Source organism: Zonotrichia leucophrys, chromosome 13 (assembly GCF_028769735.1).
Source record: "Zonotrichia leucophrys gambelii isolate GWCS_2022_RI chromosome 13, RI_Zleu_2.0, whole genome shotgun sequence".
NCBI lineage: Eukaryota > Metazoa > Chordata > Aves > Passeriformes > Passerellidae > Zonotrichia > Zonotrichia leucophrys.
The window spans coordinates 13,154,735-13,179,539 of NC_088183.1; the positions used below are offsets into that span (position 1 = coordinate 13,154,735).

Here is a 24,805-nt window from a genome sequence, read left to right on the forward strand (position 1 = left end):
TGGTTTTGGAGGTCTGACAGATGTGTAGCAAGGTGGAGGGAGAAATTAAAGGTTAAATAATACTCAATGTTTAATGATTTCAGAGAAAAGATAAGTATTCTACGCACAATTTGGAAGTAATATTGTGTAGAACACAATGATCGAGGCTAAAGCAATTCTGCTCTGCAGAAGTGACAACAGTCGTTGGAACGGCTCTAACTCGTGGCAAGAAGATGGAAGCGATTTTTGAACAATTCTTTTTTTCCCCTCTTGCCCAGATTTTGTTGTCGCCTCCGCGCGCTCCTCGGGACGCGCAGCGGCGGCCGCGGGAAGGGACCCTCCCCTCCCGAACGGCATCCTTCCTGACCCGCATCCCCTCCTGACCCGCATCCCCTCCTGACCCGCGTCCCCTCCGACACGCATCCTCTCCTGACCCTCATCCCTTCCTGACTCGCGTCCCTTCCTAACCTGCATCCCCTCCCGAGCTGCATCCTCCCCTGACCCGCACGAGCATCCCGCCGCCGGAGACCCGGGGCGTCCCCGCCTCCCGCGCCGCTGCGGCAGCGCCCGGCCGGGGCAGGGGCCCGCTGTGCGCGGGGACGGTCAAGGCACCAAGGACGCGCTGCCGGCGGCGGCTCCGCTGCTGCCGCTCCCGTCCCTGTCCCCGCTCCCGTTCCCGTCCCCGTCCCCGCGCCGCCGCCGCCGCCGCCGCGCGCGCCCGCCAGCGCGCGCCCGTGCGCCGAGCGCGTCGATTGGCTGCGGCGCGCGCGCGCTGCACCCGCGGGGAGGGCCGTGCGCGCGCCTCGGGACCGCGGCTCGTGCGCGCGCGCGCGCGCTCCCCCCTGCCCGCCCGCCCGCCCGCTCTCCCGGCGCGCGCTCCCCCCGCGGCCGCGGCTCCCGCGCTCCCCGGGGGCGGCGCGAGGCTGAGGCGCTGCCGCCGCCGCTGCTGCTGCTGCTGCCCGGAGCCGCTGCCCGGAGCCGCCGCTGCCGCTGCCTCCGCTCCGGTGTCAGCGGGGACGGGACGCGCAGCGAGAGCGCAGCGAAGGCGGGGAAGGGCAGGCGAGGAAGGGGTGTCCCCTCCTCACTGAAGGAATCCGCACCGGTGCGAAGTTATCGCCCAGAGACGGTGAGAGGCGCTCCGGCTGCTCAACCTGCTGCCGCCGCCGCCGCCGCTGCTGCTGCCGGTAAATGCTCTGCACTTCTTACTTGCCGACATGCCCGGGGCTCTCCTCCCCTGTCCGCCGCAGCGCTCGGGGCTCCGTGGCCCCGGCAGCCCCCGGTGTGATTGCGCGGTGGAGTTGCCAAGTTGGGATGTGCGTGTGTGTGTGTGTGTGTGTGCGGGTGCCGGAGCCGCGGGATTCAGCACTTGGAGAGGTCATTACTCGCATGAGTTCCAGGCAGGGAGGATTCTCCGTGCCTCCGCAATAACTGCCGCTGCTGCCCATTAATCCTCATCCTTAACCGCTGGTATTTCTCGTGTTTTCACCGTGTTTTAATGTTGTCTTTGCTTTTTTTTTAAAGCTGCTGGGGTTTAATTTGTTTATTTACTTTCTTCCCCCCCTTTTCTTCCGAGATTGTAGTACAATGTTATTATTTATTTCTTCAGTGTTTGCCAAAAGTGTGGGAAGGTATCGCTGATTCAGAAACTATTGTCCACAGTGCGTCTCGGCTGGGAACAGGCAGCAATAGGAGAAGGCAGGCATTTGTATTCCGAAAGGGAATTAAAAAAAAAAAAAAAAAAAAAAAAAAAGAAAGCTGCTTTGCATCATTGCCGCAGATTTGCGGGCAGCACAGCACGGAGGGACGGTGATATTTTGTTGTTTGCGAAGGTAATAACCAGCGAAGCGCTTTGGTGTTTCACGCGTAGCCCCGATTGAGCAGTGTGGGAATGGCTGTGGATGATAAATGCCTGGCTGTGGAGGCAGGGATTGCTGGCATGGATCGCAGCCGGCGCTCACACCATGTACCGGCGTGTGCTGACAGCGGAGCGCGTCCCTCAGACACCTGCCGTGGAGTGGCACTGGGACAGGAGGCTGCTCTGTCTCCTGCACGCACCCAGACTGAAATTTAAATAAGGTGCGAATTGAGCTCTTAACTCTCTGTCTTTGAACCAGACTCCTTTTTCAGCACTTCTTGTTAGGATTCCTGTGTAAACATCTATTTGTAGCAATTTCGGGAGATTTAATAGTACTGATGTCCTAATATGTGCTTTCATGTCTTGTTTTTTTTTACTTCATGCTTAAGTGTTCTTTCATTTTCAGAATGAAATGGCAAGTACTGTCTGTGTGTGTGTATATGTGTGTTGCATAAATATTTAAATATTTATATATAATGTTTGGCTTGTACTTGTTTAAATTTAGAGAATCTTGCATTGTGGGGAGGAAACAGGTATTATAACAGAATTAAAATGCAGGAACACAGAATTAAAGGAGACTTTGTTTGTAAGGTTTAGTTGTGTAGTTAGAAGATTATGTAAGATCAAAGACATTCAAAATGCATGTGTCCTAGAGAAGTAAAGTGCAGAAGGAGCAGCATTATAGCAATTTAAGAATATAAAGCTTTGCTGTAACAATACAGAATGCAGACTGTCAATAAGTCTGTAGCCATCCAACATCCTCACAGGGCACTTTATGAAATGCTGCTTAAAATCTGTTGTAATTAAACCACAGTCTCTGTTAAGGGCAGAGTTAATGAAAGAGCAGCATCACCTGTTAGTATGGTTACTTGAGGTAAGTGTAATAGCTTACAGTGGTTGAAGAGACTCAAAAGTTTTTCTTCAAACTTCAGAGGAATTGAGAATGATCCTTTCTGTAAGATATTTGTATTTGTCATTCAGCTGGTACAGAACCACTGTACAGAATAGCAACTGGTCTGTTCTAGGGGTAAAGTCAGTTTTTACAAGGGGATGACAACCTATGATAAGGAACATTTCTTGCTTTGTCAAGATTTAAAATATATACAAACAATGTATTTGAGCATCATTTTCCTGTGCCTTGGCAAATCAGGTTGGTGATTAATTTGGCTTGGCCCATATGCTGAGGTTCCTAGTTGCTGAGTAATAAATAAAACCTTACATTACACCCATATAGACTGTGTGGTATTCAACTGTGAGGTCTGAGCTTTAATTCATTTAAAGAGGAAAACTTTTCTAGCTGTGGTTTCTTAGTGTCCTGGCAATGCCTGAGAACTAAAAGAAGTAATTTTTAATCCAATTATTAACAGGTTTACAGCATGTTTTTTAAAGAAAAAGTTTTGGTCCAGATAATGTTTGAATTTTTATTTTGCTTTTAAAAAAACATTTTTATTACGACAGTGCTCATAGGAAACAATAACATTTTAGTCCTCTACATGCTCATTTTTAATAGGGATAATTAAAATAATGGTCTTTCTGTGTCATTAGCTTTTTAACTGCTTGTGTAGCATGGGGAGAATTAACACGTGAGCATCACTAGTAAGGTTTTCCTGTAATTAAACTGAACCGTATTTTCACTTGTAATATTTCACACTAAAAGTCAAAGCTGCAGGAAAGAATTGAGGAGGTGCTTTCTCTTGTTAGGGCACAGAGATTACCAGAGGTTATTGATTTGAGGGGGCTAATAGTTGCATTTCTTTGCCTTTTTAAAGAACAGTTTTATTTCTGATATATATGTATATGTGCATCAACTTTACAAACGTGGATGTGGTTTTGCATTTTCCTGTCAAATACTGACATTTTTGTTTCTGCAGTCAAAGTACATTTCCTGTGAACAGCTTTACTGTTAGAGTAAGTCATGTTAGCTGTATTACTGATTGTGTGCTTAAAATTATTTAGAACAACATAGGAAAGGGAAGATGTTGAGTTCAATCAAGTTCAATGTCTAGACTTTCTTGTCTGAGAGGTCAAACTAAACTGAAGGTCAAATTAGATGAAGACAAAGCTCTAGCCACTATTAGAGTACTCAAGTCAATATACCAGTGTTTGTTTTGTGTTTGTTTGCTTTTTACTGTGAATTCAATCCCTCAGTCCTTAATGTTTCTGGCAGAAGATGCACAGAGGAGCACCACTGAAGTCCATGCTTAAAGATAAGACCAAAAAATTATTGGGCTGCTCCTTTAAACAATAATATTCTTTTATATAAATGGATAGTTCTAAAAAGTTTGCCCTTCCTTGCCCTGGATCTGTAATAGAAAATACAACCTTACAATATAAATTAAATTCATTTCTGCTAAACTAATTAAGATAAGAGATGTTTTAGTCCTTACTTGCTCTTTCAGAAGGTTAATATTTAATGGAAATGGCAAGTTTTTTCCCAGGCTTTTTTTTTTTTTTTTTTTAACTGTGCTTTAGTTACAATTTCACAAGATCCTTATCGGGAAGAACAGTTTAATCTAATACTCAGTGTGCTACAACAGAAAAGAAGGGTTTGCTGATACTCAGTACAAGCAGAGCTGGTCCCCACTTTGTGACCGGAGGTGTCACATCCCAGAGCCTTCATGCCAGCCGATGGTGACTCATCTCTCTAATTTCTTCCTGCTCAAAGCAGCTCCTGCACAGAGTGCTCTCAGCGAGGTACGGAGTGACTCTGGCTGTGTCACCCTGTTCCAGCCACAGGCTGCTCCAGCTCTGCTTCCTGCCTGTGGCTGCAGCCTCGCAGAGCCCCTGCTGCTGCTGCTCTCAGAGTGTTCCTGCAGCACAGCCTCCCCTGATCCACACAGCACTGAAAGGACACTCTGGGCCATCCTCTGTTAGCTCGGTTTTGTCTCACCATCATTGCTCTGCACTGGGATCCCATAATGCTGGTGAAGTTCAAATACATTGGTTTAAATCCACCTGCCTCACTAACTCAATATAACCAGATAGACTTTTGGATAAGCAGGAAGTGTGCTAAGCTTAGATATTATCCATTTTTTATTATTTTTAAATAGGCTCTTTTTAGTTGAATTGATTGACATTCAGTGCCAAATAGTAATAAATTGTCTACTTTCATCTTTATTGCTGAGCATTAATAACCCAGTAGTCATCCAAACAGGGATGTAATTGTAAGATTTTTAGTGAGAAGCTGCACAACACTGGATTACAAACTTTTGTGTTTAGCTGAGCAGGTTGGGAATGGATACATGGTGCACACACTGCTTTACACCGGTGGCTGTATTCAGACTCATTCTGGGAAACAACTATCTTAAGTTGCCTTTTTCTTTTCCTCAGGAGCAGGTTTTACAGAGGATACATTTTTATCTGTGATGAATGGAAATAAAGTTTCACTTTGGAATAGTGGTTTGGCTTTAGGCGTTTTTTTGGTTTTGTGATAATTTTCTTTGAGTTGTTTTGGTTTTAACCATAATGCAACTCCATATGGCTAAATTAAGAACTGAGTGTCACCCTTTTTGATTTTGGATAATAGGGTCTTCATTCTTTTTTTTTCTTTTTTTTCTGAAGAGACTTCTTAGCAAAAACACAGGCAAAATAATAACTGTAACCATTCAGAACTACAAATATGTTTTAAAATAATATAAAATACATAAGTAGATGCTCTTGGAGGATTTTCTTAGTAGTTTGGGGCACCCTACCTTTACCTTTAAGGCTTTTAAGTGGTGTCAGTTCTCCAGATTTATCTGTTGTTTCTCAGCCCACACAGGCAAGGAAAACACCAGGGCTTGTTCAGAGGGGTGGTGCAAGGCTATCTCAAATCCTTAATGAGCATATCAGTGAAACCTTGAGGAGGATAGAAATAGCTTCTGGTGCAGTCTGTGTGAAGAACGTGGAGAGAAGGCCAGGCTGGACCTGTGCACTGCCAGAGGAACAGGAGCAATGGTTCCATCTCAGGTGCTGCCCAGGGGCAGCAGTGAAAGGGACAGAAACAAAACTGCTTATCCTGCCTGGTGTCAGGCACAGGGACAGCAGCCCGTGCCAGTTTTTGAACCAGACCCACAGGAGCTTTTCCCACCAGTGTGCCCAGGTACAAAAGCTGAGCCTGTCTCCAGCTGAGTGCTGCTGTGCCTCCTGGGAACTTTCAGGTGTGCTCCCTTAAATCTCAACAGGGCTCTTTCTTTTTTTTACTTATTATTGCTTTTGGGGAAAATTTTAGGGAAGTCACTTTTCCTAAGTAATTGATTTAGGAGTGTTGGTTCTGCTGTGGTTTTGAGTGGCTTTGTACAGTGTTGTCAGCTGTGTTGTAGAAATCTGTCTTGTATTAAGTTTAAGAGGTGTGGATAACTGTATGTAAGTGGAAACTATAAAAATTCTTTCATGAAGCCATTGTGTAGGAGTGCAGGGCTTAGATGTAAAACAGCAAAATACAGGAAATCCTACTAAATATAAATAATAGATTTTTCCAAAGCTTTTTCTGAGTGTAATTGCCTAGTGACTTTTCTAATCTCTCTAAAAAAAGGAGAATTAGTTATCATAATAGTGTGCTCCAATATTTGTGCCACATACTAAAGCAATGGTAAGTACCTTTGCCAACAATGACAGCAGAAAATAATAAATTAATATTTAGAAAGGCAGAATACCAGATATTGAAATATAACAATGACACTAGAAAGAAGCTTTCTGGTCTTGAAAATAAAGTTCACTTTACTTGCCAGTGTTTCAGTAAATACAGTGTTTGATTCAGATTCTGGAGGTAAAACGAGCCTACTGAAATAAAGTAAATATTAAATTCATCCTACTGTATAAAAATACATTCCCTGGGGAGAAGTGTTGTACACTTCATGCTTGCCACATTAAATGAGTTTTCTGAACCAAATAAAACAAGTGGTATGCAGTTCTGCTGTCTCTGTGCAGATACCTAATTGGCCATTACTAGAGATTTAGACATTAAAAAAAGTAAATATATATATATCCTTTTCATCCTAGTTCCTGATTACAGATGCTGTAGGGTTGGATGTGCACGTGCAGGCTCTTGGTGTGTTTGGTTTTGGGTCTGTGCTCAGGGACATCCAGAGGGTTGTGTTCCTTCAGGAGGTGGCAAGAGCATTGTCTGGAACACAGAGCTTTCTCTTATGGGATGTTTTCTAAGGTGGGCACTTCTATGTACTTTTACATGTACTTTTGACACAGAAAATATTTTCATATTGTCTATGGATTTTGGGACAGTGAGCTGTAGCTGGTTTCTGGTTTCCCATGAAAACATACAAATGTGAGCATCCACAAAAGTAAGCCTTGAGAGGGTAGGGAAATAGTTTTCTCTCCTACTTCAACATAGCTGACAGCATTAAAATCAAAAGACTCATCATTGGGTCTCATAAAAAAGAATTTTTGTCAGACCCCTTCCAATCACAGTGAAGTTTTAGGCAAATCTTATTTTATAGAAGAATATTTGAATGAGTTGAAACTTGATACATTTAACTACAGCTTTGAGTAAACACAAAAGTACCATGGAAGTGGATTAGCAATTTTAGTAATCTTGTAGCAGTTTGATTTGTTTGTGGTGTTTCTATAACGTGTTCAGTTACCTAAAACATAACCAACTTTATGTAAATATACAAGTGACACATGGGGGTCCAGCTTGCAATGAAGATACAGAAAATTCCCATAGTGAATGGCTTTGATCTGTTCCTAAATATCAGCTAAAGAACACACGAAAACACTGTTAAGGGAAACTGAATTGCTATTGAGAGAGAGGCAATACAGCAAAGGTTTTTAAAGAAAGTTTACTGTTTAAAGATGAGTGTATGCCTATAAGATGATGGAAAAAATCCTGTTAGCTGTTCTCTTCAGTTCTTAGTGTCCTTCTGGACTTGGTCTTGGATCTCTGGCTGTGGAAAATCCTTGAGAAAGAAAAGCACTGTAAAAGTATTTCTGTCAAGTCACCTGAAATAAATGCATATGCTTGGTAGTTGAGTCTTTTCAGGAAAGATTTATGGCAAGTGGACTGTCAGGTAGATTATTAATAATCTAAAAAGCAAGGATAGTAATAAAGAGTGGTGTTGTAGCCTTGGCTACAAAAGGAACTAAACCTTTTTTGTTTTAGCAGAGAAGTCAGCTTGCTTTCCTTCTCTCCCTGCATAGAGACTGACCTAAGTCTTCCCTTTCCCCATCTCTGCAGCTGCTTGTTGTGGACACAGAGCAGCCTGAGCAAAACTCTCTTAGTGCAGTGCTAAATTTGGAGGTCACAGCTTTATTAAGCAATTCTGAAGTGTGTGGTATTGCAGTGCAAATCCTAGCTGACACCCCAGACCTCAGCTGTGGAGTAAAGAATAAGCTGTGCTGCTGTCTTTTCTTTCAGCTTTTCTACCTGCTAAGGAATGCTGACTGAACCCAGAACATTGTCACCTTCTTTCCTCTCTGCAGCATACCTGAGGCTGAGGGATGACACCAGAGTGGAGCTGCACAAAACACATTTCAGAATGATGGCAGTGGCCAGGACCAGTGCTGAAGCACAATTTGCTGCAGCATTTTTCCAGGCTATCAAAGTCACAATTATTTCAGTACTCCTTATAAAGCAGGCCCTCTGGAAATATCATCATGGCACTTTGTTTCAGCATTGCAGGGCAAAGGAGAGACAGAGATCACCATGTGCATAACCAAAATGCCTTGCACAGGAACAAAGCTGAGATAGTGACTCCTCAATGGCTTGCTGTCATCACTCTCTTCCTCCTGCTCCCTTCAGATCATTCCCCAGCAAGGTGCCACCCCTTGCTTCAGCAGCCTGCCTGTAAACAGCAATCTCTCTCCCTCTGGGGCATGAAGAAGGGGAAAAGGAGAATAAAACAGGGATAAAAGTAACCTGGATAATGCCTCAGTGCCCTGGGGTGTGTGTTTGTGTCTCAGATGCCCTTGGGGCCGTGGCTCCACCAGAGCTTGGCTGCTGTGGGTGAGCCCCTGCCAACCCCTGAGCTGCCCTCAGAGCCTGCAGGGAGAGCTGCAGCTCCTCTGCCTCTGTGCCCCTTGTTGTGCTTCCAGTGAGGATTAGGAACTGATGAGCTGAGTGAGAGAGAGCTTTCCCTTGGCTTTCACAAGCAGATGTCACTGCTGGAGAGAAGTGGTGAGAGGTGAGCAAAACCTGTGGATTGCCCGTGGAGTATTTATTCTTCTATTGAAGCTCTAATTACCTTACTGCAACTCTTCTTCCATCTCTCCAGTAATCCCAGCGGCCTCTGTAAGTTCCTCTAGTTCAGCTGGCATTCTGTATCAGCAACCTCCAGGCTTAAATTGCCTTTCTTTTTTCTTTAAAGGAGGAGTAATCACTTCCCTCTGTGTTTCTTAGTCCAAAATATAAGCCCTTAATAGATTTCTCTTTTACAGAGCAGCTTATGCATTACCTCCATGCCTGTCTCTCTCCCCATAACCTTCACTGACTGTGAACATTGGAATTTATACATTATCTGTTCTGTAGATCTTGTGTTAAAAGATTAAAATTTGCAGTTGTACCCCAGTTAGCTTTAGGCTAGCTTCCAGATGACCTTTTCCCCCACAAGGATACTGGGATAGTGAGACCTGTGTCATTCTCTTTGTCTCAGCAGTCTGCTTGGGAAAATCAGAATTGAGAGTCTGTTGATTCTCCCCACGTTGATGCTCATTCCCTACTTGCCTGGTGGTTCCTTGCAAAGGAGACAGCTTTTCTCATTCCTCTGCTCTTGCAGAAGAGAACACTATGAAGTGTGGGGTTTAGATCCTTTGTAATGCTGCAGTGATTGCTGCTTTGTTCTCCCTCCATTTGCCAAAGGTTTTCCATTTAGCCCTGGGGACAAAAGAGTCTCTGGTTATTGTAAATATCCTGGCCTCTGGAATGAAGGGTTAGAAGTCTGATATTTAGTCAGACTGGGTTAGTCCTTGTCAGGAGGAAACCTGGTGGGTATTCAAAAAATATTTAAGCAGCTTTCTTGAAAACAAGTAACTCATCCCATGTATTATAGAATAGGAATGTCTTTAAATTTGCAATATAAAAATAATTTAATAAAATGACAGTTAAGCCTGAATGAGATAAATTTAACTATCAGGGTCTGATCCTGAAAATAGTCATTATTGCCCTGCTGTTGTTCAAATGAGTGTGCATGGGAAAGGATCACCTGCTTAGGGCAGCCTCTACTAGAACGCGTTTTTCCTACTGTTGTCCATTTGCAGTTTAATTTATACATTTCAAAGAAGGACACTTACAAGATGGTTAGATGCCACTTCAATTTTGCTAATGAAATGCTGTTTTGTACTTAGTAGACCATAATATTGGCACAGCAGAACCTATCATTTATAGCTAGTAGGTATTATTTTCAAACTAAGCAGCAAGAAGCATATATGTGAGCTTGAACTTGTGGTAGTTGAAGTTTATTTATGCCTTGCAGTGACTGTAGTGACTTAGGATCAAATCTTGCTTATCCATGCTACAGTTTTAGCTGGGTAGGGAGGCTCACTTCTTGTTTCTAGGTTTTTTCCTTTATAGAAAAAGAGAAACAAATGAGGCTTGGCACCACACATTGCAAAAAGAATTGCTGAGGTTAAAGAAAAAGGTGCTCAATATTTGGTTTGAGATTGCTTTCCATTTAGGCAGTGTAAGCAGAAGTGAAACCAGGGGCTCTCATGGTGGTTCAGGAGCAGCTATGTGCTACTCCATCTGGGTCTTGCCTTGTTTGCAAAAAAGGATCTTGGCAGGCATGGCAGATGGAAGCACTGTCCTGTTTCCTGGGTCCAGATAGTAAACTAGCAAAAATGTGATTTAAAAATGTCTTATTGTCTTCCTTCTTACATCACTTATCTACTCTACACTTTAGTCTGGCACAGCTGGATGTAAAGCTCCAGGATCTAAGCTCCATAACCAAAGGTTATCTGATTTAGTTCCGTCAGTTCATGAATATTTTGGACTGTAATTCCCCAAATTTATTATGAATGCACCTGTCTGTGTCAGAAGTCATGGTAACCATACTTCTGTGTATTTTAACATAATGCTTTCTGTGTCAGGTGCTTGGGTTATTTATTTTCTGTGTCAGGTGGTGGTCATTTATGCCATGACCCTAAAAGGAATCTCTTTGGTACTTTTTCTCCCTTCATCTCCCTCTTTTCCATTTCCCTACCCTGCTCCCCTCGGCCATGACATTGCTGGGGAAGATTTAACAGGAATAATTTAAAGTTTTGAGTTGACTAATTATTTTATTGACAGAAGTTGCATGTGTACTCAGTGCCATTTCTTCTGTTTGTATGAACTCTTATTTGTGTCCACTACCAGTAGATTATAGCTAAATGCTGAATGTTAGGAATTGATGTTTTTTCCCACTTTGATTACTTGCAGATCCATCGAGCTGTTTATTCATCTTCTCTAGTTAGCAATTATTTAACATCCCAGTTTGCTCACACAGTAAATCTGTAATAGCTTTTTGTATTATGGAAAACAATCCTTCCTTGGGTAAGAAAACAGTGCTTCAGGATAAGCTAATGCATTGAAAAATAAGTTTATTCTCCACTTAGAAAAGGACTGTTGCAGTCCTGCAGATAAGGGTCTGCATCTGTTGCCTCTGAACAGCAGACAGAATTCTGCTGGTCCCCTCACACACCGAGCTCACAAAATGTGCTGTCCTTCCAGCCCTGCCACAGTTAGGTGCATTTGGGAACTGGATTTCCTGCCTGAAATGTATCAGTTTTGTGAAAGATGTGTGCCTTTGGGTTTGCTAATTACACACCTTTTGCAATTGTGATTTTTTTTTTCGTTCGTTGCTAATTGCGAATGTTTCAATTAGAAAGCGTTTTGGAAGATGATAGAAATTGGATGATGTTCTAGTAGTGTAGGAGGGAAAAAATTAATCCACTTTTTAATTTCAGATAAACAGCTTTATTATAGAGGCTATCTTCTCTCTTTGTGATTAGTCTGAACATGGACAAGAGTATTTTGAAAAAATACTAAGCTGGCTGTATTATTTTGGAAGTATGTGGCAGCAGGATGGCCCATTCACTGATTGCTTTTAGCCCATTATGGAACCATATTCTTCTTTCAATTACCAAGGCTCAGGTTTGGTCAAATAATGTTTAGCCCTTCTCTGTAAAATCCTCCAAGGCTGAAATCCTTTGGTGAGCAGGGCTGGATGTGCCTCCCTGCTGGCCAGGGCTGTGCCATACAGGTGCCAGAAGCTCCTGTGCCTCCCCCAAATTCAAACTGGCTGGCAGCACTAAAATCCCAGTATCACCTTATTACCCATGTCCTTGTCATCCCTGAAGTCCTGTGTTGGCTAAAAGCTGAAATTCTGGAATACAAGAGCTGAGCTTCTTTTAACTCCTGGGAGACACCTGACAAGGAATATTTCAGTCTTCTCTGACTTAATCCATTATCCCCCTGAGTAATGGAATACAGGGGAATAATGGAATACTGTGGTTCACAGTGAAATATGGGGTCTCAATGGGAAGCATGTTTTTGGGAGAACTGAGTAAGTTAGATCTTGGAGCTGTCTGCTTTTCTTAAGTGGTTTATTTATAGCTGTCTCTGAGTCTGTTGCCTGTGAGTTATCAAAGACTTTGCAAGATTAATTTGCAGTTTCATTGCAGAGAGTAGCTTCTTTCACCATGAGACAGACTTTTTTTCCCCCCTCCTCCTTCCTGTGTCTGTGTATTGCAGTTAAGGACACTCTTATCTTCTCTTCTGAGTGTCATGACTTACAATGGCTGAGACATTATTCCTGCATGGAAACCTTAGCCAGAAAAGGAATGCTTAACCTGGCTGCTCAGTTCCCCCAGCTGCCATTTCACAGCTTTTGGGTTCTGTTCACTACAGTTTTGAGGTCCACAGGACTTCTCCTCAGACCTTCTTATCCTTCTTCTTTTCCCACTTTCTTGCAGGAATTGCAGCCCAGAAAGATAATTTGTTCTTTACCCCAGTTGGCACAGTTCAGTTCGTACCCTTTGAGCAACCCTGCTCTCTGTGGGACTTCCTTAAACCTTTCACCAAGTGAGACTGAGGTTAAAAATTAGAGAAAAGAAATAAACCCCAAACCCCAAATCCCCTTTCAAATGGTAATAGAGCACAGTGTATCTGCAGTGGCTGTGAAATCCTCACCATTACTGATATTGCAGCACAGGCTAGCCAGCCATCCATCTGGGATGATAGCATTACCATTGATACTGTCCTGCATGAAGGGGTCACGTTAGAAAACTTTGCAGTGGGGATCTCTCCCAGATGTATTTTTCTGCAATGTACCGGACTAGCACTTCATAATAGAAATAGGTAGATTTAAAGAGATGTCTACCAAAAACCCTCTAACTTTTTTCAAGGTGTGTTTCTAAAGTATTTCTCAAGTGACTGAATTGGAATTTTGAGTTAGGACAGCTGAAAACATGGATAGAGAAGGGTAAAAATCTTGTGCCTGGATATAAAAATCCTTGCAATGACAAGGTAGGATATTGTGTTGTTTCCATTAAATTGTTTTTTCCTTTTCAGGCTCCCTATCTAAGCAAGCACTTACTGTATGGAAAGAAGCTAAGATCATAAGATAACTTGTACTGAGCTGATCTGTTCATGCTGCAGCATAGCTGAAATTTTGCAGTAATAAGTATCTGTATATCCCAGACAATTCATTTAGCATCATGTACCCTAAGAACAGCATCCAAATGGCTGCTGAGACTTCACCAAGTGCCATGTAAATACAATGACACTGCCCTTATTTGGTGACAGACCTGAGGTGAGAAACAAAAGCCCAGAAAATTAGCTCATGATTTACATCATACAGGACGCTGTGAGGAGAGGATAATAGCAGCAAAGTCTTCATGGTAGTCCCTGGAACGCACATGAAATGGAGCAAGATGAAAGATTTAAGCTATAATAGCTTTGTGAGGGAATGCCCTGCCTCTCTCCTTGTTTCCCTGCATTGCATCAGTACTGATCTTTTTAAAAGTGGAAATAGGTGCCCTCTGTGACTACCACTGTATCAGTACTGCAGAACAGCTCCTTGAACTCTGAATTCCACTGAGGTATCCCCAGATGCCCTAGATAGTGCTGAGGCTTTCCCTGGAAAACAAAATAGCTCAGGAAAAATGACCGATTATCCAGGCTGCCATAACCTTCCCACATACTTTTCAAATATAAATTACAGTGGAATTAGCAAGTAAAATATTGGATACTGTCTCTTTTAATGCTGTCCTTTGAAATTAATGGTAATGATGATTCCCCAGTTTGGAGTACATGGCAGTGGCTTTCTAGTGACTAATTGCCTCAGTCAGTAATGTAATAGATTTTTGCAACATGATAATGAAGGAAATTCTAATGAAGGTCAGATAGCAAATGGCTACTGAATTGTTACTTTAAAAAACCTGTCAAAATGTGTAATAATTTCTTCAGGTTTTGTTAGGAAGGCTTTTTGACCCCTGGTGACAGACGTGTGATCATTAAAGGTATTTCAGTGATTTTGTGAGAAAACCAGCCCTATTCTGTCAGGCTCCTGAAGAAGGCAATTAATGCTGCTTAGCTTGATGCATGATGTTGAGGTCCAGCTGGATTTTCAGCCCTTTTAGGGGAGAGGCCTTTTCATGTTACCTGCTGGCTGAACAGCCATCGTGGGCAGCTCCATGGCGTTGCAAGGGGAGAGAGAGATCACTGTGGAAAAACAAATGTTTCCCTCTACATGCCTTCACTGGAGATGACTAAATCAGCCATTAATGATGCAAGAATACCTGCCTTTTAGACACTTTTGGCTTTGCCAGCTTATAGGGATTTCTGTGTGCAATACTGTGAGCTGTTCCAGCAGTGGGATTCTGCAGGGGGTCGTGGCAGTGTTGATTTGGATTAATGGATGAGGCTTTTCATGTTCAGGTAAAGGACTTTGACAAGGACATTGGAAGGAATGTGTCATGTCTTGTAAACAATCTTGGAAATGCATTTCTAAATTGTGGCTAAAATCAAATGTGTTATTGTAGAATATTTTCCCTTCATTTGCATTTGTGAATCATTCATCTGTTTATCATCAGCTGGTGGTATTTCTGTAGTAAGTGAGTTTCCATTAAAGAACTCATGATGAAGATGCCTTTTCCTGTGATTCAGTAGTTCAGAGTGAAGGTAATACTACAAAAGTATATTTCAAGTGAAGAATTGGTCAGCAATCCTACATAAAACCCTTTCTTCTCAGAATGTGTTTTGGAGCAGCACACCACCATACAGGCTGTTATTTTGTTCTCGTGCTGAGATAAATTTGTTTGGCTTTTAGAAGGATATGCATGTATGCATATGATTTCCTTCAAAAAGAGGTGGGTGTGGGAAGTTTCTGATTATCAGTTCTGTGAAGATGGAAAAGAGAGTCTCAAATTTATATTAAGAATAGGTATTGGCTATAAGATTATCATTGAATTAAATAACTCCTATCATGTCTATTGAGCTTTTTAATACTAAAATATTGTTGCCTAGTATGAGATTGGTATCTGAAAATTGGAAAGGAATACAGATATTTTCTATTTTTAAAAATACTTTAAGTCTTCATCAGATACTAAGAGACTTCTAACAGTTGATTAAAAAATAATTATTTTTTATTCAGTGTATTGGAAAAGAGGGTTATGCCTTACTTCCAGATATAAAACAAAATCACAATATAGTACAAAGTACTGTATAGTACTTGATTGTACTATATGTGCAAAATATTGTATTAAGATTTGCTTCTTTCAAATTAAAAATAAATCAGGTTAGACCTGCTGCAGAAAAAATATCTGAGTACTTCAGTATGTTTCATTTAGCAATATGTTTCATTTTGTTCTAGCAAAACTAGGCAAATGAATACATGCAATCTGCAAGTCTTAAATAATTTTACTATGTTAGAGAATTTAGAAAAAAACTCTTAAAACTTTATTAATTTAGTTGCTCATTTTCTAAAGCATTTCTCCCTTTAATTTGCTTCTCTGTTACACTTTCATAATATGCATTTTTGGGGCAAAACCCATCTGAACAGATTTCTCATACATCTTCAGCGTAGCGATTATTTCTGCACAGTGACTGTTAAATCCTTGATTATGCTGTGGGAAAAATGTAATAAAGTCACCAAGTTCCTTTTCTGAGAAGGAATAGCTGTTGTGTTCTGAATAAGTTTGCTGTGGTGCTTATGGAGCTTTCTGAGGTGAGATGTAAAGCAGGAAATTTATATATAGTTTAGCTGCTGCACTGAAGGTTACAAATTCGTTTGCTTGTTGCAGCTATGCAGAGTGACAGGAATGCAGGTTAGAGGGCACAGAGTTAATGGTCCTGCTGGCTCTGAATTGGTTATGGTCCTAATCTCTGTGATTTTTCTTGTCTGTGATGCAGAAAACTAGAGAACGTGTTTTGTCTGTTGAGCAGTTCACGCTGCTGCCTGATGACCAAGGCATGTCAAAAGCAATTGCATAACATGGTGTTGTCATCTAATATTTACCTTTTGCTGGTGCAGCGTGAGCCAGGCCTGGCTGTTGGCAGAACTGCTTGGGTCAGTTCTGGACGAGAGCAGGAGCCACTTCAGTTTAGTCCCTGTGGCCTTTGGAATGCCCTTGGTGGAAGGAATGGCTGCCATGCTGCAGCTGCCCCGTGCTGGGTGTGTGTTTGAATCACAGACTCACCAAGGTTGGAAGAGACCTCCAAGGTCATGGAGTCCAACCTTTGGCTGATCCCCACCGTGTCAACCAGACCAGAGCTCAGAGTGCCACATCTGGGTGTTCCTTGAACATCTGCAGGGATGGGGGTTCCCCCACCTCCCTGGGCAGCCCATCCCAAGGCCTGAGCACCCTTTCAGTGAAGAAATTCTTCCTGATGTCCAACCTGAACTGCCTCTGGCACAGCTTGAAGCCATTTCTGCTTCTCCTGCTGACGGTTCCCTGTCAGCATTATGAGAAGGTGCCCCCTGAGCCTCCTTTTCCTCAGGCTGAGCCCCCACAGCTCCCTCAGCTGCTCCTCATGGGTTTGATCACTAAAGCAAAAGTACTCAGTGAATGGATTGTGCTGGTTCAGAAGGGTGGGAATTCTTAGATTTGGTATTGAGGTGAGCTGTTTTCTCCTCTCACTTGAAACAGTGATGCTGTTTTATTGTTTTATTGGCATGGTACCCAGTGTGAGAGGCTAAAAGAGTGGATGGCGATTCCTAAGAAGAGAGTTTTCATTTTGTAATCTGTGACAAGCTGACAGAACATGAGAAAACATGATGGCCTTTCTCCCTCAGACATTTTTATCTGTCTGGGGGTGAATACACAGCCTGTGACAGCAGCCTGTGCAGATAAAGTACATGCGATGATTGGATACCCAGGGATATGCCTGGCCATCTCCAAATTAGATGTATAAAGTATTGTCGGTGAACTTTTTTAAACCCAAGTGTGTAGTCACAGGTCTTTCTTGCACATTTTATGAACTTTCATACTTGATCTCAATCTGCTGGCACTTTGAAATTTGTATGGAATGGTGAAGCAAGGTTTATTCCATTATTCTCACTGCCACATTCTTATTTAGTGGACTTTTCATTTGTTGTGTGTGCTTGGAAGTGGAATATTGAAGCCCAGATAGTTGCACCCTGATACCTTCCCCCAGCTAAAAATGCAGGCTCTGCCCTTAGCCATGATTTCTCTCTCACGCAGGATGTGGTAAGTGCAGCAAATGCCATGAATGAACTTAAAAATCTCATCTCAGCTGCAGCCAACTCTTTTGATAGATCTGAAGAAAATAAGGTATTCCTTTATCCTGGCCACTCGAAAGTATCATCTATATCATCTAAGATTTGCATAGTAGGCACATCATTTCAGGGGAGCTTGGTAATAAAAAGTGTGTGGTTTATCACCTTGGTTAAAGGTGATACAGTTCAGAAACAAGGAGTACAAGAAATAGGAATTCTGTGTGTGATTCAGACTGCAAGTACTATGGATTTCTTTCATTCTTTCACACTTCACAGAAAATATATTCTCAAAGAGACTGTATTTTATAATACTAAAAAAAAAAAAAAGCTGCAATAGCTATATTGGATTTTTAAGTCAGCTTTGATTCCTGCCCTGCTGAATAGAAATGAGCAGTCTGATGTGGAGTCTTCAGAATGCTTCACAAGTGACGGTCAAACACCTGGTGTTACATCCAATGTATGGCAAATAGCTCTGCCTCTGACAAGTGCTCATTATTCCACCAAAGAACTCGTTTTTGGTACGGTCTCTTATGCAGAATTGTAAAGACACATGAGAAGAAGCTTCTCTTTCCTGTTTCCTTCCCAGTATTTGAGACAGATGATGGAGAAGCTAACATTTCATGGTCTTACTGCACTTTCTGTTGCAGGAGATTTGAATGATTGCATCCCCATCTGGTCATTTGATGGGAACATTCTGAAGCTTTAACAGTCTGTTTAGATTCAATGACATTTCACAGCTTGGAGAGATCTTCCCCAGCATTACTGTGCTGTCTGATTGAGTCTGCATTTACCAGAGATTACAGTTGTGATTATATAACCAAGAGATGCAGGCAGATAGATAAAGATGAAAATCCTTTGTATTATTTGGCTTTGATTTTGTTTTGTTGTGGATTGTTTTGTTTAGCTTTTCCCTCACAGATTGGAGTTGAATGTAGAACTTGAGAGAAAGAACTAGAACATAGACTAGGGAAAGGAAGGCAGTAAATTGCTGTTGGAAACCATATAAATCAGGGGTTTTGAGAAGGCACATTGCCTTACTATCTATATATAGATATAAATACATATATATATTTGTGTATGTGCCTACACACATATGTGGAAAAGCTTACAATGCAAATGCCCTTGCTGTGATTTAAGAATATTTTTTTTCTAGAAAATGTTCTTTGTTAGCTGTTAATTTTTATCTGGCCGTTTTTTATTTGGGTGAAGATGGTAGGGTAAGTAATTGTTTTGCAGTAGAAGAATTCAAACTTCATTAGGAAAACATAAAGTTATCTTCTTTGCCATCTTATTCTTTATGGAAGCAGGATTTTATACACAGCCACATTAATTACAATTAACTATAGCATTCTAATTTGTTGACTTTATTTATTCAGAACTCTATTAGTGTTAAACAATTAATGGTAAGTTGAACTTTAAAGTGGATAAGAACGTCATTCTAAGCTGTAATAGCTTAGTGGATGAGCATATTGTCCTAAATTGGCTTAGCTGCATCGTTCAATGGTTGTTGTATACAGGCTGTGTAATTATATGATGACTGAATGCTATTAAACCTATCTCTCTCTCAGGCACACACCATGATATCACAGCAAATGCTCCCAAAATTTCCAGCTACGAAAAAATGTTGTTGTTAGCACTATCTTTAAATGTTCACTGGATTAATTCTAGATCAATTTGCAAAAATATACAGGTCAGAGGATTTCACTTATTCCCTAAATCTGGTTTTGCAGGTGTGTTTACTGTTTGGCAGCATTGTTTTCCAGTTGTGCTGAGAGAAAAATTATTTTACCATTTGCTCAATAGCTTTATTCTTTTTCTATATGCTTTCCCTTACAGAGGATTTGCATTTGTAACACGTTTTTCCATTTAACATGCTTTATATTATTGTAGGAAATGGAGAAGAAAAATCGCCAAGCTGTTTAAAAATTCAAATAAATACTTGTTTGTCCTGTGAGTTACATTTGAATTCATTTTTTTTTTCCCAAACTGCTAAGTGCAGTGAGGACACAATCCATTGATGAAGTAATCAGTTTTCTAAAATAAAAATATGCTAGCACACACAGTTTAAAATAAATGTCTGTAGGAAGGATATTTTCTCTTTGCATTTGCATTAATGTGCGTGGGAAGGATATTTTCTCCTTACTTTTGCATTACAACCAGATGCACACACACACTCAGACAGAGCTATTTATCTCTCTGTATTTATAAATATAGGCAACTCCTTTCAAGCCGTAGTAAGGCAGTGTGTGTAGTGGGAGCAGTCCAAGGCAGAAATAGTGTGACTGAAAACAGCTGTTGCATCCTGGCTCCCCCTCTTGCTCCCAGGAGAAATAAAATGTTGCTTATCTCCAGACAGTAGTTGATTATTTTCTCCTCTGCGCTGCCTGGCTGTTAGTGGGCTCATGGAGGAGCTGAGCAGAATCACAGCACCACATGCTCTGCTTAACTCCAGAGAGGGAATTGTGCCCTTTGTAGGCTCTTCTCTTCAGCAGTGGCCTACACAGGAGAGTGACTAATTCATGCTCTCTGACCTTCTGCATGTAAAACAAGCAATATTATCATCCTCATTTGCACTTCTTTATTATTTGCTCTAGTGCTGAAACCCGAGGTTCACAGATGGGTTTGAAGCGCCGCTGTCCTGGGCTCTGTGTGTGCAGGAATTGGCAGCGGCTGCCCAGGAGGATGAGGGATGATGTAAAGAGACTCCCGAGGGATCCAGGGGCTCAGGTGTGCTCCCTGCTGCCCTGCTGCATGCCCCAGTGCTGCTGTGCTTCCCTGCTGCTCCCCTGTCCCCCGGGATGCCAGCACGCCCAGGGCTCCTGCGCAGCCTCTGCTTCCCTGGCTCACTCTCTGCAATATCACATACAAGGGAGTCAGGAGCTGTCTTACCTCCTGCCTCATTTCATAGACTGCCACAGCCTTGAGAGGGGATTATTTGGTGTTTAACCTGCTATCTGCAAATCACCCTTAGCCCAGGTCAGGCAAGGGACACAATGCTGACTGAAGGCAGTCAGTGTCCAAACAAAACAACAGCAGTGTTGATACAAAGGTGTAAATGATAAGATTCTTAATTGCTTTTTAACTAAAAGATTTCAGGAAGTTCTCCCTCACCTTCCAGCTGTCATCTGACCTGTAGGTTTTCCTGGCCATCTTTCCTTTTGCATCTAGAATCTCTTATGAGAGCTGTTGCAGAGAACAACTTCTCGGTGAAACGGCATTTACTGCCTAGCCTGTTTGTCCTTGGCCTTAAAGGAGAAAGTTGTTTTCCTTCTCTCCAAAACTAGTTTATTTCTTATACCAGAAAACAGTACAGCTATTCTGTAAATTGATGGGTTTTGTCACTTTCTAGAAGCTCCCTGTCTGTTACTCATGTTGTGTTCCCTGTACTTACCTGCCTGTTGGCGACTCCTCCCTTCCCCTTTGGGTGATTCAATGTTTGTTTCCCAGCATGAACTCTGTTGTTTTTTGGGGTTTTTTTTCTGAACTTAGGATTTTTCTGTCTTCATCCTTGAAAAAGCATAGTTGATACAAATGTCAAAAGGGGGTGGGTGTAGGTGGCTCCAGGCTGAGCAGAGCACTGTGGTAATCACCATCCTGTGAACACCAGGGCTTGGAGCAATTGACCTCCATCATCCCAATTTCAGAGTACAGAAACACAGGGTTCCAGAGGCAAGGCAGAAGCACAAAACAGTAGGTCTTAATTAATTGCCATTTTAAATGACACCTTTCCAAATTTTCTTTTGACTCTGGTCCTCCCTGTTCTTTGTTGAGCAGCTCTCCAGAGCGCTCTGTCAGTGTGACTAAGGATGCTGAATGTCATCTTTATCAGATCACAAGATCACCCTTACCACGAGTGTCATTACATCCCTTTTTCAGTGCTCTATCAAGAGCATCTTCATCAGGAAACCATTTTATAGCAAGGTTTTAGTGTGTTTTTCTCTTTGTCTGTCTGTTTACAACTGGCACAACAGCTCTGCTTTTCTCTTTGGACATAAATGGCATATCCTATAAGAAGTTACTCCTGAAGCTCAAGATGGAGCTGGTTTTGCCACATCACAAGTGCTTTGTGGTCCCAAATCAGGCTGTGTTGCTCCACAGTCAGCTGGTGGGGTTTCCCTGTGGATTCAGATTTGGAGGAAAAGGCAGGCTAGATGTGGCACCATGACCCCACACTCCTTTATTGCATAAGAGGGAAAACTAAGCATGTGTGCTCGGAGGGAACAGATGTGGACAGTTAATTCTGTTGCCCTGACCAAGTGATTAAGGGAATTAAACCTGGCCCATTCCATTATGCTGAGTGTCCTTACACCCACTCCTGTTTAGAAGCAAAATGCTGCTTAAAGTGAAGAGTTATTGAAAAGCAGAGCACAAAACAAACATTATCAATCACACAAGTGACATCTAACCTCTGTGCCTAAACACATGCCTTGATGAATACAAGATTTCATTGCTGTGATCCATTGAATTAGACTTTTCAGAAAAAGAATAGAGTGAGACACCCATTTGAGTTGTGCTTTGTGATTAGACTTCATGAAAATTGCATCTATTAAAAAGGAGTAGGGGAGTAAATGCACACAAAAATTACAGTGTGTTTTCTTTTTAGTGTTAGGATATATTTTGATACTGGTTTTAAAAAGTATTGCTCTATGCTTTTCTATCAAGTTTTGTCCTAGGGTGATGGTTTAGAATTTTTAATTTAACTTTGTCTGTCATGACAAATTTAGGGAACTAGACAGCTGGGAAATTGTAAAGTTGGTTTGAGAGGGAATTGTCAAATACCTCCACTTTAGTCAATTTAGCAAACCAAATTTTACCAGCATACCATTGATTCTGCTTCCTGAAGTAAAAGCACAGTGTTTTTTTTAAATATGGCTATGTTAATAATTTGAAATTTTTCATAATTAAAGGACCATAATATTCCAGAACTGCTCTCCTGTAACATATATAAATGATTAAAGATGGGCTGCAACCCTGAACTTCAAGCTTTGACTTCAGTCTTTGGAACTCCGTATAATGTGGTGAATATAAAAGGAAGGGTTACCAGCACCTTGACTGGCTTTTCAAAACCTGAAGTATTTTTAGTCAAACCCCAAATTCTGGCAACTGTGTAAGTCATGAGATGCTCTTATTTATTAGGATAGAAAATTGACATTCTCAGCCAAAATGAGATGGAAGGCAGGAAAAGGGTGAAAGTGGGTGGCAGGTAAGATCAGCAGCAGTTCTTAATTTACCTCTTCCATCAGAAGAGAGGGTGCTGTGGTATTTCTGCCCTACCCCACCCTTGGACATACATTATGCTGGGCAGCCACCCCGGGCAGGTGGGTGATCAAGAGATGTGGTGGTTCAAGGAAATGGCCTCAAAATCTGTGAGGATGCACAACTACTGTCATGTCTTCACCCTGTCTTCAAAGCCTCCTGCCTGTAGGTGATGGCAGCAAAAGACAGATATCCTATTCTCTCTGTTCTTCACACTCCCTGCTTCTCTCAAGGAAATATTGGAGTTCAGCCCTATCACTTTCTGAAGCTGTAGCTGCAGCATAAAAAATAAATTGCAAAACCTCCCACATGTTTCTGAACAAGAGCTGTGAAACTTGTCTTTGCCAGTTGTTTCATTCTAATACTCATCAATATCCTGAGCTGAAGGAGACGTGCTGGAACTGCCCATAGACTGAGCAGAGGAATGCTGCAGCTGTTAACTCCTGAACTCTTAACTAAGTGGTGTCATTGAAGCTCTGTGGATGGAAATGTTGGTGTTTGAATTTTACAGAAGCTGATAGCTTAGACCACTGCTCACTAGGGAAGCATGTTCAAGTGTATTTTTCAAGTGTTGATACATTAGACTGCTTAATTTTATGGTCCTGTGACTGAATGTAATTAATAATTTTAAATTAATTTACAGCAACCTACTTAGCATTCTGTTTTAGTAGGAATTAATGCTAGTACCTATTTTGTTTTTCTGTGCAAAGTTACTTTACAAATACTTGTTTTTGTTGCTGCTGTTTGTAAACAAATAAAAGCCTTTTATTTAAAATGGAAAAAAAAGTTTCTGTTTTTCAAAATTGAAATGGGTCTAATGAGAGTATTTGAACAGGAACTATATTTCAGCATTAAGGAATTAAAACTAATTTTTCTTTTCCTTGCTTGTAATATTCTGCAGAGTAGTTAATGTCAGACATTTCTTTTTCAAGACATTTTGTTGGTTCTCTTTTACTATGGCAGTACCTGCAGCCTCAGTTTTTGGGCATATCTTAGACCAGTTGTTCTCATCACACCTTCTGAGCTCTTCAAGGTGCAGTGGTGTTTGTCAGTCTTTGAATCAAAGGTGTTTCTACACAAATTTTAACTTTACATATCAGGAGCAATTGTATGCTAACATAGTAGGGTTTTCACTTATTTTGGGGCTTGTTTGTTTTGATTCTGGCTATCCTTTATTTCTGCAAGCCTTGCAGCACCACATATAGACTTATATAATCATTCAGCCTGCTGAATTTAATAATGATGAATGCAAATGCAACAGGCTGTTCCTCAGTTCTTAGCTGGAGGATTTATGAGTCTGAATCAGCTCTTCTCTACTTCTTGCCAGTGCTGCTGCCATGGCTGGAACAAGCTGGAGAACCTCTGGAATTTCCTCCCCTGGGCCCCAGAGGGATGGCCCTGCCTGATGGGAGGCCTGGGTCCATACACACCGTCTGTCTGTCTGTCCTGCCATGTGTCTGAGACCCACAGGCAGGCACAGGAGTTGTGCAGGGAATTGATCAGAACAGAAAAAACATGAAGTGAGATTCAGAAGTATGACTTCTGTTTTTCTAACCTCTGAAGCAGTATGGACTTCTTTTCCTTTGTCATTGTGCAGACTTTTAGGTACTATTCTGGTTTCTGACAGCAGGATGACTCAGTAAGCCTGACAGTGGCCAAAGGGGCACATTCCTTCCAGTGTGCTTCTGTGGGACAGTGGGAGGGTTGGTGAAGCTCTGTGGAGTGATGAGTGTGGAAGGATAGAGAGCTTAGGAGGGTGCATTTATGTGTGTGTCCATGTATTTATTTCTGGTAACATGAGTTGTAATGGAAAAGGTACAATAAATTCTGGGGGTTTTGGTTTAATTACCGTGTTTTTCTAGTTTCAGGACAATTTCACTTTGAAGTGTCCAGCTGATGTTACACATGGGTGGTCTCTCCTAACTTTTAGCTGCTGTCTTTTGCCACATGAATTTTTGGTGTGTTCTATTAATCTTGCAGTCGTTGCCCTTCTGGTGGAATGCTGTTTGATTTGTATCCTGCAGGATTTTGGAAAGAATGGCAGAAGGAAAGACAAAATGCAAAGTTA

The 24,805-nt window shown here is 41.7% G+C and overlaps 1 protein-coding gene across 5 annotated transcripts in view; it reads left to right on the forward strand.

Annotated features, from left to right (window-relative positions):
• TENM2 (teneurin transmembrane protein 2) overlaps positions 1 to 24,805 on the forward strand; it is a 675,237-nt gene that overhangs the window by 58,047 nt on the left and 592,385 nt on the right. Inside the window, exon 1 of one of the 5 annotated variants that reach the window (XM_064724592.1) lies at positions 946 to 1,163. The exons of 3 other annotated variants lie outside the window; for them this stretch is intronic. The gene's annotated coding sequence lies outside the window, so the exon portion shown is untranslated. Of the gene's footprint in view, positions 1 to 945; positions 1,164 to 1,964; positions 2,056 to 24,805 lie in introns of those variants that run through there. One more of the 5 variants, XM_064724593.1, reaches the window with a different exon arrangement.